Source organism: Meriones unguiculatus, assembly GCF_030254825.1.
Source record: "Meriones unguiculatus strain TT.TT164.6M chromosome X unlocalized genomic scaffold, Bangor_MerUng_6.1 ChrX_unordered_Scaffold_31, whole genome shotgun sequence".
NCBI lineage: Eukaryota > Metazoa > Chordata > Mammalia > Rodentia > Muridae > Meriones > Meriones unguiculatus.
The window spans coordinates 11,730,940-11,743,475 of NW_026843707.1; positions in this window are offsets into that span (position 1 = coordinate 11,730,940).

Genomic DNA, 12,536 nt, shown 5'->3' on the forward strand with positions numbered 1-12,536 from the left:
TCCTACGGATCCATGAGCATGGGAGATCTTTCCATCTTCGGATATCTTCCTCAGTTTCTTTCTTCAGAGACTTGAAGTTTTTCTCAAACCAGTCTTTCACATGCTTGATTAGGGTCACCCAAGCTACTTCATGTTATTAGTGGCTATTTTAAAGGGTGTTTCCCTCCTAGTTGCTATCTCAGCCCTTTGGAATTTCCTATATGGGAGGGCTACTGAATTTTTTGAGTTAATTTTGTATACAGCCACATTGCTGAAAGTGATATCAGCTGAAGTTGCTCTCTAGTTGAATATTTGCCGTCACTCATGTATACTGTTATATCATCTGCAAAAAGTGATACTTTGATTTCTCCCTTTCTGATTTAGATCCTAATGATCTCCTTTAGTTGTCTTATTGCTCTAGCTTTGACTACAAGTAATCTCTCGTAGAGATATGGAAGAAGTGGGTAGCCTTGCCCTTTCCCTGTGTTCAGTAGGATTGATTTATATTCCTCTCCATTTTGTTTGATAGCAACTATAGGTATGCTATATATTGTCTTTAATATGTTTAGGTATGTGCCTCGAATCCCTGATTTCTACAAGACTTTGAACATGAATGGTTGTTGGATTTTTTCAAATTAATCATTTATTTGATTATTTATTCATTTATTTGCATCTGAGGAAAATTATACTAAAATCTGTAAACCTAAAGAAGCTAAGAAAAATAAATGAACATAGGAAGAGGGAGAAAACAGGCAATGGGACAAGAGCTTACGACAGAGGCCCATTGAAATGCTTTATATAGCAAGGTATTGAAGGAGATGCTGAGAGTCATGGTCCAACTCCAGGCAGAGTGCATGGAATCTTTTGAAACTAGGGGGAGAGAGGAAGTCTTAGAGGGTACAGGAGCTTCATGAGGAGAACAACAGATAACAAAATTCTGTCCAAGTATGTATTTTCTCAGACTGATACGCCAACCAAGGACCATGCATTGAGATACCCTAGAACACCCAGAACCTGTGCACAGCTATAGCCCATGGCAAGTCAGTATCCAAGTGGGTATCCTAGTAATAGAAACAAGGACTGTCTCTGACATGAACTCAGAGACTGGCTCTTTGGTCACCTCCCTCTGAGGGAGGATCAGCCTTACCAGGCCACAGAGGGAAACAATGCTGCCACTCCTGATGAGACCTGATAGGCTAGGTTCAGATGGAAGGGGAAGAGGACCTCTCTTATGAGAAGACTAGGGAAGTTTCCTAGTCTTTGGGAGGGAGGGGCCTAGAGCTGGGATTCAAAGTGAATAAACTAATTTATAAAAACATACATAAATTTTTTAAAAGTAAAAAAATGAACAGATAAATATTATTTTCTTCGTTTTTATTGACTTATATATATTGATATTTAGTATCATATATTTCATATATCCATATCTATTTTTTGATGTATATAACATTGGATGTCATGAAACTCACCTTGTAAAAGAGGATAACCTTGAACTTCCAAGGTCCTATCGGCCTCTTCCTTCCAAGTGTTAATATTAATAATCTCTAAGATCTTTAATATATATGATCCTTAATATGAACTCTCTGAACTGAACTGCAAAATATGTTTTTACAATGATAGGAGTGGAAGCATATGCTCACACATGTTAGCCAAGTGCTGTACCGCTATCCTACACATTTTAAATAAATATACTTAAATAAATACAACATAAATATTCAGGCAAGCAAAACCTGGTAAAAAAAATAGATTCCCTGAATTTGTAGCTTTCCATCTTATTGAATTCAACAATTTTTTAAATTTGTTTTCATGATCCTATGTCGGCTAAACCAAATCAGTTAACGACTTCTTTCAGTTAAGCACCAGTATTTCTTTACAATGACTATGATGATTATGCTCTTTTAAGTCTACATAATAACAAACTTGTAAATAGTGTTGTTCTTATCTAATGAGAGTTCAAAAGTGACTTAACAAGGTTAGCAAGAAGTGGAACTTATAGCTTGTTTGTTTTTCTTTGCCTCCAAAGTTCTTGTAGAGAAGTAAATATTCACAAAAATTAAAGATTATTGAAAGAAGTAAGTAAAAGAGTCTGAGAAGGCAGGTGATTCATGTTTACTAAAATATAGCCGATTTAGGTTTTTCAATGAAAGTTTTGTCATGAACAAAGATCATTTAGTGCATTACAGTGAAACGTCTTATCCAGCTAGATCTTTTGTATAGGTTCTTATTTTGACAGATAATATAATTTTTTAAAAAATGTACTAATCATTGGACTGGAAAGCTTCTTATTGAATATGGAGAAAAAAAATAATTCAAACATGCTGAATATATCAACAATTGATGAGGAAAGCAATTTGCAAAAGAAGAAAGAATAAAAGTACAATTTCTGAGCTAGAAAAAAAAAAACTTGTAAACTCAGCAGGGAAATGAAATAATTCCATTGAGTGAGCCAGGCCAAAAAACAAAACAAAACAAATCAAAACAAAACAAAACAAAACAAAAAGTCCCAACTGTGGGAATCAGCAAGATTTAGGATTTTGGCTTTTGTAAAGAAAAGAGATGTTGGAATAAAAGAAAAAGGTTTTATAAAAGCCAAAAGATTTAGCCTTGAGTATTTAGGCAACTGCCTCAGACAAGGAGGTTTGGGGTCTATACTTGTATTTAGTTATGTAAAGAGATTCTTTTTTTATGCCTTAAAGTTGCATTTTTATTTATTTGTGTATCAGGGTATCATTATGTACACCACAAATGTGTAGATACTCAATGATGCTGATGGGTATATGTCTCCCTGGAATTGCTAATACAGACAGCAGTAAGCTGCCAATGTGTGAAGTTGGGAACTGAACAAAAGTCCTCTATACAACATTAAATGCAATTAACCGTTGAGCTCTATGTCCAGCCTCACTTCTATCAGTGACTGATCATGTCACAAAAACTGTTTTTTACAATAAATACATTATTATTATTATTATTTAATACAATTTATTCAATCTGTAAACCAGCTGTGGTCCATTTCCTCATCTCTCCCCAACGCACCTTCCCTCACTCTTCTCCTTTTATGCCCTTCCTCTAGTCCACTGATAAGGGAGTTTCTCCTCCCCTTCAATCTGACCTTACCCTATCAAGTTCTTTTTAGGGCTGGAGCATTGTCTCCCTCTGTGGCCTTGCAAAGCTGCATCATGCAGGGGGATGTGTTCAAAGAGTATGCCATTGAGTTCATGCCAGAAAAGGAGCTATGGGCTGCCTTCCTGAAGTATCTTTTTTTCATCCTCAAACAGAATATATATATATATATATATATATATATATATATATATATAATATTAAGGAAATAGAAGCTATCATCCAAAATCGCTCATGCAAAAAAAAAGGCCAGGGCCAGATGGTTTTAGGCCAGAATTCTCCCAAACATTCAAAGAAGTGCTAACACCATTACTCTTAAAACAATTCCACTAAATAGAAACAGAAGGAAAACTACCCAACTCATTCTATGAAGCCACAGTCACCTTGGTACCTAAACCTCACAAAGACCCAACAAAGAAAGAAAATTTCAGGCCAATCTCCCTCATGAACATTGATGCAAAGTATTCAACAAAATACTTAACAACTGAACCCAAGAACACATCAAAGATACCATCCACTGTGACCAAATAGGTTTCATCCCAGGTATGCAGGGGTGGTTCAATATACAGAAATCCATCAATGTGATCCACCACATAAAAAAATTTGAAGAAAAAAATCACATGACCGTCTCCTTAGATGCTGAAAAGCCATTTGACAAAATCCAGCATCCATTTATGTTTAAAGTCTTAGAGAGATCAGGGATACAAGGCACATACCTGAACACAGTAAAGGCAATTACATTACAGCAAGCCTATAGCCAATATCAAACTCAATGGAGAGTAAATTAAATCATTTCCACTGAAATCAGGGACAAGGCAAGGCTGCCCACTCTCTCCATATCTCTTCAACATTGTTCTGGAAGTACGTGCTAGAACAATATGGGAATTGAAGGAGATCAAGAGGATACAAATTAGAAAGGAAGATGTCAAATTTCACTATTTGCAGATGATATGATAGAGTATCTGAGTAACCACAAAAATTCCAGTAAGGATCTCCTACAGCTGACTAACACCTTCAGCAAAGTGGCAGGTTATAAATCTAACTCAAAAAATAAAATAAAATCAGCACCCCTCCTGTATACAATAGACAAAAGAGCTGAGAATGAAATTAGGGAAACAACACAGTTCACAATAACCACAAAGGACAAAAAGTACCTTGGTGTGAACCTAAAAAGCTAGTCAAAGACTTGTATGAAAAAATTTCAGTATATGAAGGAAGAATTAGAAGAATATATCAGCAGATGGAAAGATCTTCCATACTCAGGGCTTGGCAGGATTAATGTAGTAAAAATGCACATCTTACCAAAAGCAATCTACAGATTCAGTGCAGTTCCCATCAAATAACCAACACAATTCTTTACAGGCCTTTAAAGAAAAATTTTCACCTTCATATGGAACATCAAGAAAACAAAAATTACTAAAACAATTCTCTACAATAAAAGATCTTTAGGGGTTAATTCCATCCCTAATCTCAAGTTGTCATATACAGCAACAATACTAAAAACTGTGTGGTATAGGAATTGAAACAGACTGGTGGATCAATGGAATCATATAGAAGACCCTGACATAAATCCATACAGTTATGGACACCTGATATTTGACAAAGATGTCAAAAACATTCAATGGAAAACAAAACAAAACAAAACAAAAAAAAAAAAAAAAAAAACAGGACCTTCAACAAATGGTGCTATTGTAACTGGATGTCTAAAATATAAAAAAATTCAAATAGATCCATATTTACCACCCTGCACAAAACTAAAGTCCAAGTGGATCAAAGACCTCAAAATAAAACCAGAGACACTAAACCACTTTAAAAAAAAATTGGGGAAGAACCTTAAACTCATTGGCACAGGAGACACCTTTCTAAACTAAACACCAACAGCACTGACTCTAAGAATAGCAATCAATAAATGAGACCTCCTGAAACTGAAAAGCTTCTGTAAAGCAAAGGACCCTGTCATCAGAATAAAACGACTGCCTACAGATTGGGAAAAGATGTTCACCAACCCTATATCTGACAGAGGACAAACATCCTGTATACACAAAGAACTGAAGAAGTTAAACAACAAGAAATCAAGTAATGCAATTAAGAAATGGAGTACGGAGCTAAATAGAGAATTCTCAATGGAGGAATATCAAATGGCAGAGAAAAAGTTAGAGAAATATTCAATTTACTTAGTCATAATGAAATGCAAATCAAAATGACCCTAAGATTTCACCTTACACCCATCAGAATGGCTAAGATCAAAAACTCAAGTGATAACAATATGCTGGAGGTTGTGGAGAAAGAGGAACCCTTCTCCACTGCTGGTGGGAATGTAAATATGTATAACTACTCTTGAAAACAATTTGGCAGTTTCCCAAACAACTAGGAATAGGGTTTCCTCAAAATTCAGCTACACCACTCCTAGGCATATACCCAAAATAGCCTCAAGTACACAATAAGGACCTGAGCTCCTCCATGTTTGTAGCAGGTTGACTTGTAATACCCAGAAGCTGGAAACAGTCCAGGTGCCACTCCGCGGAGGAATGGATAGAGAAATTGTGGTTCATCTACAGAATGGAATATTACTTAGCATTACAAAACAATGAAATCATAAAATTTGTAATAAACTGTGAGATCTGGAAAAGATCATCCTGAGTGAGGTATCCCAGAAGCAAAAAGACACACAGGGTATATACTGACACATAATTGGATATTAGACATAAAATATAGATCACACCTACTAAAATCTGTACACCTAAAGAAACTAATCAAGAAGAAGGTCTCTGGGTAAATGCTCAAACCCCATACAGCAAGGCAAAGAGGATGAACATCAGAAGAAGGAGAAAACAGGGAAGTGTATGGGATCCTGCTATAGAGGACCTGTGACATGCTCTATCATGCCAGATATCAAAGCAGACTCTTAGTTTTATGGCCAACTTTTGGGCAGAGTGTAGGGAAATTCATGAAAGAAGTAGGAAATAATAAGACCTGGAGGAGAAAGGAGCTCCACAAGTAGAACAACAGAACCAAAAAATCTGGGCACAGTGGTCTTTTTTCAGACCAAAACCATTGATGGAGATAAACTAGAATCCTTGCACAGATGTTGCAAATGGCAGTTCAGTTTCCACGTGGGTCCCATAGTAATGGCAACAGGGACTGTCTCTGAAATGAACAGATTGGCCTGTTCTTTGATCACCTACCACTGAGTGGGGAGCTACCTCACCAGGCCACAGCAGAAGACATTGCAGCTACTCCTGATGAGACCTGATAGACTAGGATTAGAAGGAAGAAGAGGAAGACCTCCCTTATCAGTGGACTTGGAGAGGGGCATGTGTGGAGAAGAGGGAGGGACAGTGGGATTGGAAGGGAAGGAGGGAGGAGGCCAAGGGTTCTTACAAAATGAATAAAGTATAATTAATTGAAATGGAAAAAGCAGAGTCTGAACAGATAAAAATCCAATATCTAAATGAAGCAGTCATTGTAGCAAAACAAATCTCTACCATTAAAGATGATGAATAAAACATTTAAAATAAAATGATAATGAATAATTCAAAAAATTGGTTTGTATGCAGGCATTCCTACAGGGAATTTTGTCAATCATTGGTTAATGGAAGAGGGCCCATAAGTGTTGCATAAGGAACATTGTTCAGCCATGAATGGTGTGGACCCTTGTGACTCCAGCACCTGAGATTTCAGAAACAGGCTGATCTCTGTGAATTTGAGGCCAGCCTAGTCTACACAGTAAGTCCAGGGCACTCAAGGCTATTAAGCATAACCCTGTCTTGAAAGCCCCCAAACCAAAAGCACACAAATATAAAAGTTACTCTATAAAGAACAAGCCATTCATGATGACACCTAATTGACTAGGATCAGAGGGAAGAAAAAAAAGACCTCTGCTTTTCTGGTCTAGTCTGTTTGGTGATCTGTAGGCCTCCTGTATATTTATGGACATCTCTTTCTTTAAGTTGAAAAATTTTCTTCTATGATTTTCTTGAAAATATTTTCTGGAACTCGGAGCCTGGAGTCTTCTTTTCAATAAATTCCTCTTATTGCTAGATTTCATCTTTTCATGGTGTCCTTGATTTCTTGGATATTTTGTGTTTTGAACTTTTCTGATTTTACTTTTTCTTTGAGAGAAGTATCAATTTCTACAAGTGTATCTTTAGCTCCATAGATTCTCCCTTCCATCTCTTGTATTCTGTTGGTGATGCTTACCCCTGTGGTTCCTGAACTTTTCTCCAAGTTCTCCTCCAGCTCCATGGTTTTCTCAGTTTGTGTTTTCTTTATTGATTCTAATTCTGTTTCCATGCCTTGCACCATTTCTTTCATCTGTTTGAATGTTGATTCCTGACTCTCTATGATGGTCTCTATTATTTTGTTAATTTCCTTTCTATATGCCACTAATTTTATCTCTACTTGTGTCTCTATTTTTTTGGCTATGTTTGCCAGTGTTTCTTTAAGAAATTTGTCTATTTCTTCTTTCTTTACCTCCAATTGACTGGCCAAGTCTTTGAAAGATTTGTTCATTTCCTCTTTAACTGACTGAATTTGCATGGTTATTGTTCTAAGAGAGTTGTTTGTTTCTGCTTTATGGGCCTCAAATAATAGGGTACACATAGCTTTAAATTCATTTTCCTGTGTTTCTGATGAATTGGAGTATCCATCAATTTGGGAGGTTGAAGTCATGATGTCCTGATTTAAGTTGGGAGTGTTCTTTCGCTGACCACTATCTATTGGCTTATATGAAACCTTCCCTGTTTATTTTTTGGGTTCTGCAGTTCAGACTGGTACTGTCTCTCTCTAGTGTCTGGAGAGTTCTTCAGAAAGCTGAGAGCAGTCCCATGTCCTCAGCATGTGCTGAGGACTAGCTCTACCTGTGAGAGAAAAGTAAGCAGACACAAACGGGGCAAATGCAGGCAGGCCTTATGTGTATATGTGTGTGTGTGTGTGTGTGTGTGTGTGTGTGTTTGTGTGTGTGTGTGTGTAATTGTGCCCAGTGCAATTTCAGGCATTAACTGCCTTAACTCCTCAATTGGACACACAGAGCAGGCTCTTCTTTGTCCCAAGGGACCCTGTGTTTCCCAAAGTGGGTATGTGGGTGGGAGGTGTTTGATGCCTGGCTTCTGTTTTAGAAAGACCCTGGATCTGGGGCTCTGCAGATTCTCAAGGGTGAAATCTCTCTCAGTCAGGTCACTGGTCAGGGAAAGGGGTATCTGGGCTCTCTGCCCTCTGGTTTGGCCCTGTTTGTTTGATGTGTTCTGCCAGCTCAGTGCTGCTGCCATTGCCAGGTTAGGAAATTCTGTTGCAGCTGGAGACCAGGATGCAAGGCCAGATGTTTTCTGCTAAGGCCTGGGGGGCCCTCCACTGTACTCTCCAAACTTGGGATGCCCAGCACTGGTGTGCTTAGATTTTATGGCAGGTCTGCTTGGTTTTGGTGGGTATCTAGTATAATATCTTTCAGTGAGGGATTGGACAGGCCGTGCAGTCAGGGTCTGAGTGACCCTATGAGGCCAGTATTTTGGCTAACAGATCCAGGACTCTGGGATGAAGGTGCCACAGGTCTGGACTAGCAGTGCAGGGACCTCGATGTCGCAAATATATCTGGGCATAGGGTTGTTTTCTGAAACTGTTTCTCCAACCAAGGACCATGTATGGATATAACTTAGAACCTTTGCTCAGAGGAAGCTCATGGTAGCTCAATAACCAATTGGTTTCCCATAGTAAGGGAAGCAGGGACCATCTCTGACAGGAAATCAATGGTAGGGTTTTTGACCTCCCGACTCCCCAAGGGAGGAACAGTCCTGCAAGGCCACAGAGGAGGACTTTGAAGCCAGTCCTGAAGATACCTGATAAAAAAGGGCCAGATGAAATGGGAGTAGGTCCTCCCCAATCCTTGGACTTCTAAAGAATCAGGGAGAAGCTAAGGGAGGGAGGGTGGGATTACTAGGGAATAAGGGAATGGGATGTAGCTGGGATAGTGTTAATAAAATGTAACTAATAATAATAATAAAATAATAATAAAATTAAATCTTTACAAACAAAGAGCCAGTTAATGAATTCCAAAACTCAAAAAGAAAAAGTATTATTCATTCATGGGACTTTCAAAATCAAATTTCTCTTTTTGAATGGTACTATATTTTCTTGAGTTAGAAATTGTATTTTGTTATTACTGTATTTCTGGAAATGTACTTTCAAAGGATGGAACATTCACTAAACTTTACAGACATTATGCAAATGATATGTTTCAGAAAGAATCATGAATCTACTTTTACCAGTTTGAAGTTAAAATCTTCAAGTGGGAACATGATCATGTGGGAAGAAGTCCATTCAGGGTGAATCTGAAATTTACCTAAGACATGTGTGAATTCAAAACCTATCCATTGTTTCCAGGCTATCATGTGAAGGTTTTCATACATGTTGAAACCATAAGGTGTTGCCTTGAGATTGGTACTCTGGGCCTGCTTTCCTGTGTCAAGTTTGGCATTTATTATGCTTATTTTGTCTCAGAGCTTTTCAGTCTTCCAATGCACTTCGCTGTTATGTCTGTGAATAATCTACTCTATTAAAGCATATTTGTCAGTTCCAGCTTAACTGTGTCTCTGTATAATATTAATATTAAAAGGTTTCTCCCTCCTCAACAAACTTCCACCATTCCAATTATACAAGAAGCTGAGATGTATCACTGGAGTTCTTAGTTGTATTCAATTGAGAAATAGTCAAAAAAAAAAAAAAAGCAGACCTCCCCTATCAGTGGACTTGTGGTGTGGCATGCATGCAGAGGGTGGAAGAAGGGGGGACTGGGACAGGAGGAGGGAGGAAACCACAGGAAGGATACAAAGTGAATAAATTGTAATTAATAAAAAATTAAAATAGACCTTCCAAAAAACAGATAAATAAACTGTAGTTAATAAAAATTTAATTAGAAAAGGACTAATATCCAGAATATGTAATAAACTCTAGAGGTCATCTTCAGTGCAAGCCTTTCCGTATTACACCATGAGCATCTTTCTTAACACATGTTGATGGCCATTTAATGACTGACCATAACAGGGAAATGTGAGAAAAGATACTTCACCATAGACTCTTCTCAATAGAAGAGTACAATCTTTGAATGTGACTCTATATCAAATTATGGGTTTCATCCAACAGTTTGTACAGATAGAAAAGCAACTGAAAATATATATCAGAAGTAAAACATCTAACAATGAAATCTGGGTAATGGGTGTCTGGATGAAAATATTGCAACTGGAAAAAAAAAAAAAAAGGAACAAGCAAATAAGCATCATTCTTCTGTCCTGTCTGCATCATCACCTGCTTCCAGGTTCTTGCCTTGGTTTCTCTCAGCTGATTGTTACCCAGTATATATATATATATATATATATATATATATATATATATATATATTCAATTCTTTCAGCCCAATGCTGCTTTTGCTCATGACTGTTTCAAGGAAATGGACCCCAAATGAAGACAGCAAATGACATTTATTCATTCAATATTTAAAGAATTTATTTTTCTGAGGTCCAGAACTCAAATTCGAATTTTTGTGTCAGCAGGACTTATTATATGTAGGCGACAAATGGGACAAGTTGAGTTGTCAGATAGCCAACGATCAATGCATTTATGATGATATTCATGAAGGCAAGGTAGTATACGAATCTTACTGCCTTGTTTATACCTTGTAATACAAATACTGCACTGGTTTAATTTATCATGTTTACAAAAATCTCTTAGTTTTAAAGCGTTAATCTGTTGTTTGGTAAGTCCATTATGGTGGTTATTATGAACATGATTGAAGATGGTAAAATGAGGCAAAGATGGCAAAGAATCACTATCATCAGAAATTTCTGGATCGGTAACATGCCTTCCCTGTATGGCCTCAGAGGGTGGGTGAGGTAGTATTAGTAAGTCGTAAGTGTCTTCACTTTGTGAGCTAGCTGATGAATTTATATTATTGACTACAGTATTGTCACGAGCCACAGGAGTAGGTAAAGTATGCCGATTGAATCTTAAATTGGAAAATGGTAAGGAATTTGTGATAGAATTACGGGTAGAACTGGAAATATCGCTCTCACCAGAATGAACTCTTCTATTATTTTCACTTGATGGTGAGTCAAAATCCTCTAACTGAATCGCAATGCAATTGTCATCGAGTATCTCAAAAACTCCTCTCTTGATGTACCCTGATGGTCCAAAAGGAGATGCAGCCACTGTAAAATCTAAACTAGTATTTGCGGTTTGATCAACAGAAATTATTTCAGAATCCTCTATACCTGTCTGATTAGGACAGGAAGAGGTGTTTGTGTTTTCTTCTTGATCAGTTTCCACAGGGACAAATTGAATTGGCTTTACAGCTGTAGACTGACTGTTATGATCAGTGTTCTCTGTCGATATGTGTTCTATCGTTGGAGAAGATGTTCTTTGCAAATCAGATATAGACAAATCATCTCCCAATTGCAAACCTGTGTGACCATTAGAACCAAGGGAAGACTCATCCATCCTATGATGTGACTGTGTTTCAGACAATACATGATGACCAGCTCTCACATCCTGAGTATGTGGAAGTGGCCTACTTCCTGTTGTTTCTCCAACTATCAGAACTTCTGGACTCTCACTTCTGGTGATTCTATCTTTAATACATGGCCCTTCGATTAAAACATCAGTTATATCTTCCTCTGGTGAGAAAGGAATTACACAGGTTGACTCAGGTCGTTGATGTTCCACTTCATTCTGGCTTTTCCTACTACAGTCATGGTACGTATGTTCTGAAGGTAGTTCATGGTCAATTTGAGGACTTGAATTCCCATCATTAAAGGTAAATCTCATCTCTCCAGTGATGTCATCATTCTTTGGTTTGCACTGACTTTTTCTTCCCCAAGCCCCCACTCCAGTATTTTTCTTTGTGTTATACTTTCAGATTGTTGAAAAGAGGTAATCTGGACTCTGTCAGAATCATCACTAGGCACAACATCTGAAGTGCTGGCTTCACCTGTAAACATAAAACAGAAGTTAATCAAAATCAACTCTCAAAATTAGAATGCATACTTCTTTCACACTGCTTCAAAAATAAATAAAATAACCCCAAAGATTCAGATATTTTAATCTGAATTTGTGTAATATTTCACATAGAATCAATAAAAGTCAAAAATGAAAAACATAAAAATCAAAATTTACACACAGAGTTCAAATTTGCCTTTGAAATAACCAATTTTGTTCTAGATATATTTATGAAAATTTAAAGTGAATCAGAAGACATTTCCACTCAGTTTCAGAATCTCCTATATCACCTTCTAGAGTAATCTATTCTATCATATTAATATAACCAGCAACATGATACTTAAAATTTTAAAAAGATTTTTTTATCTTTCACTCATATTAAGGACACATATATGTATCTGTGTGAGCATATATCAAATGTGTGCAAATATTGTTAAAGCACTAAGGAATCAGAT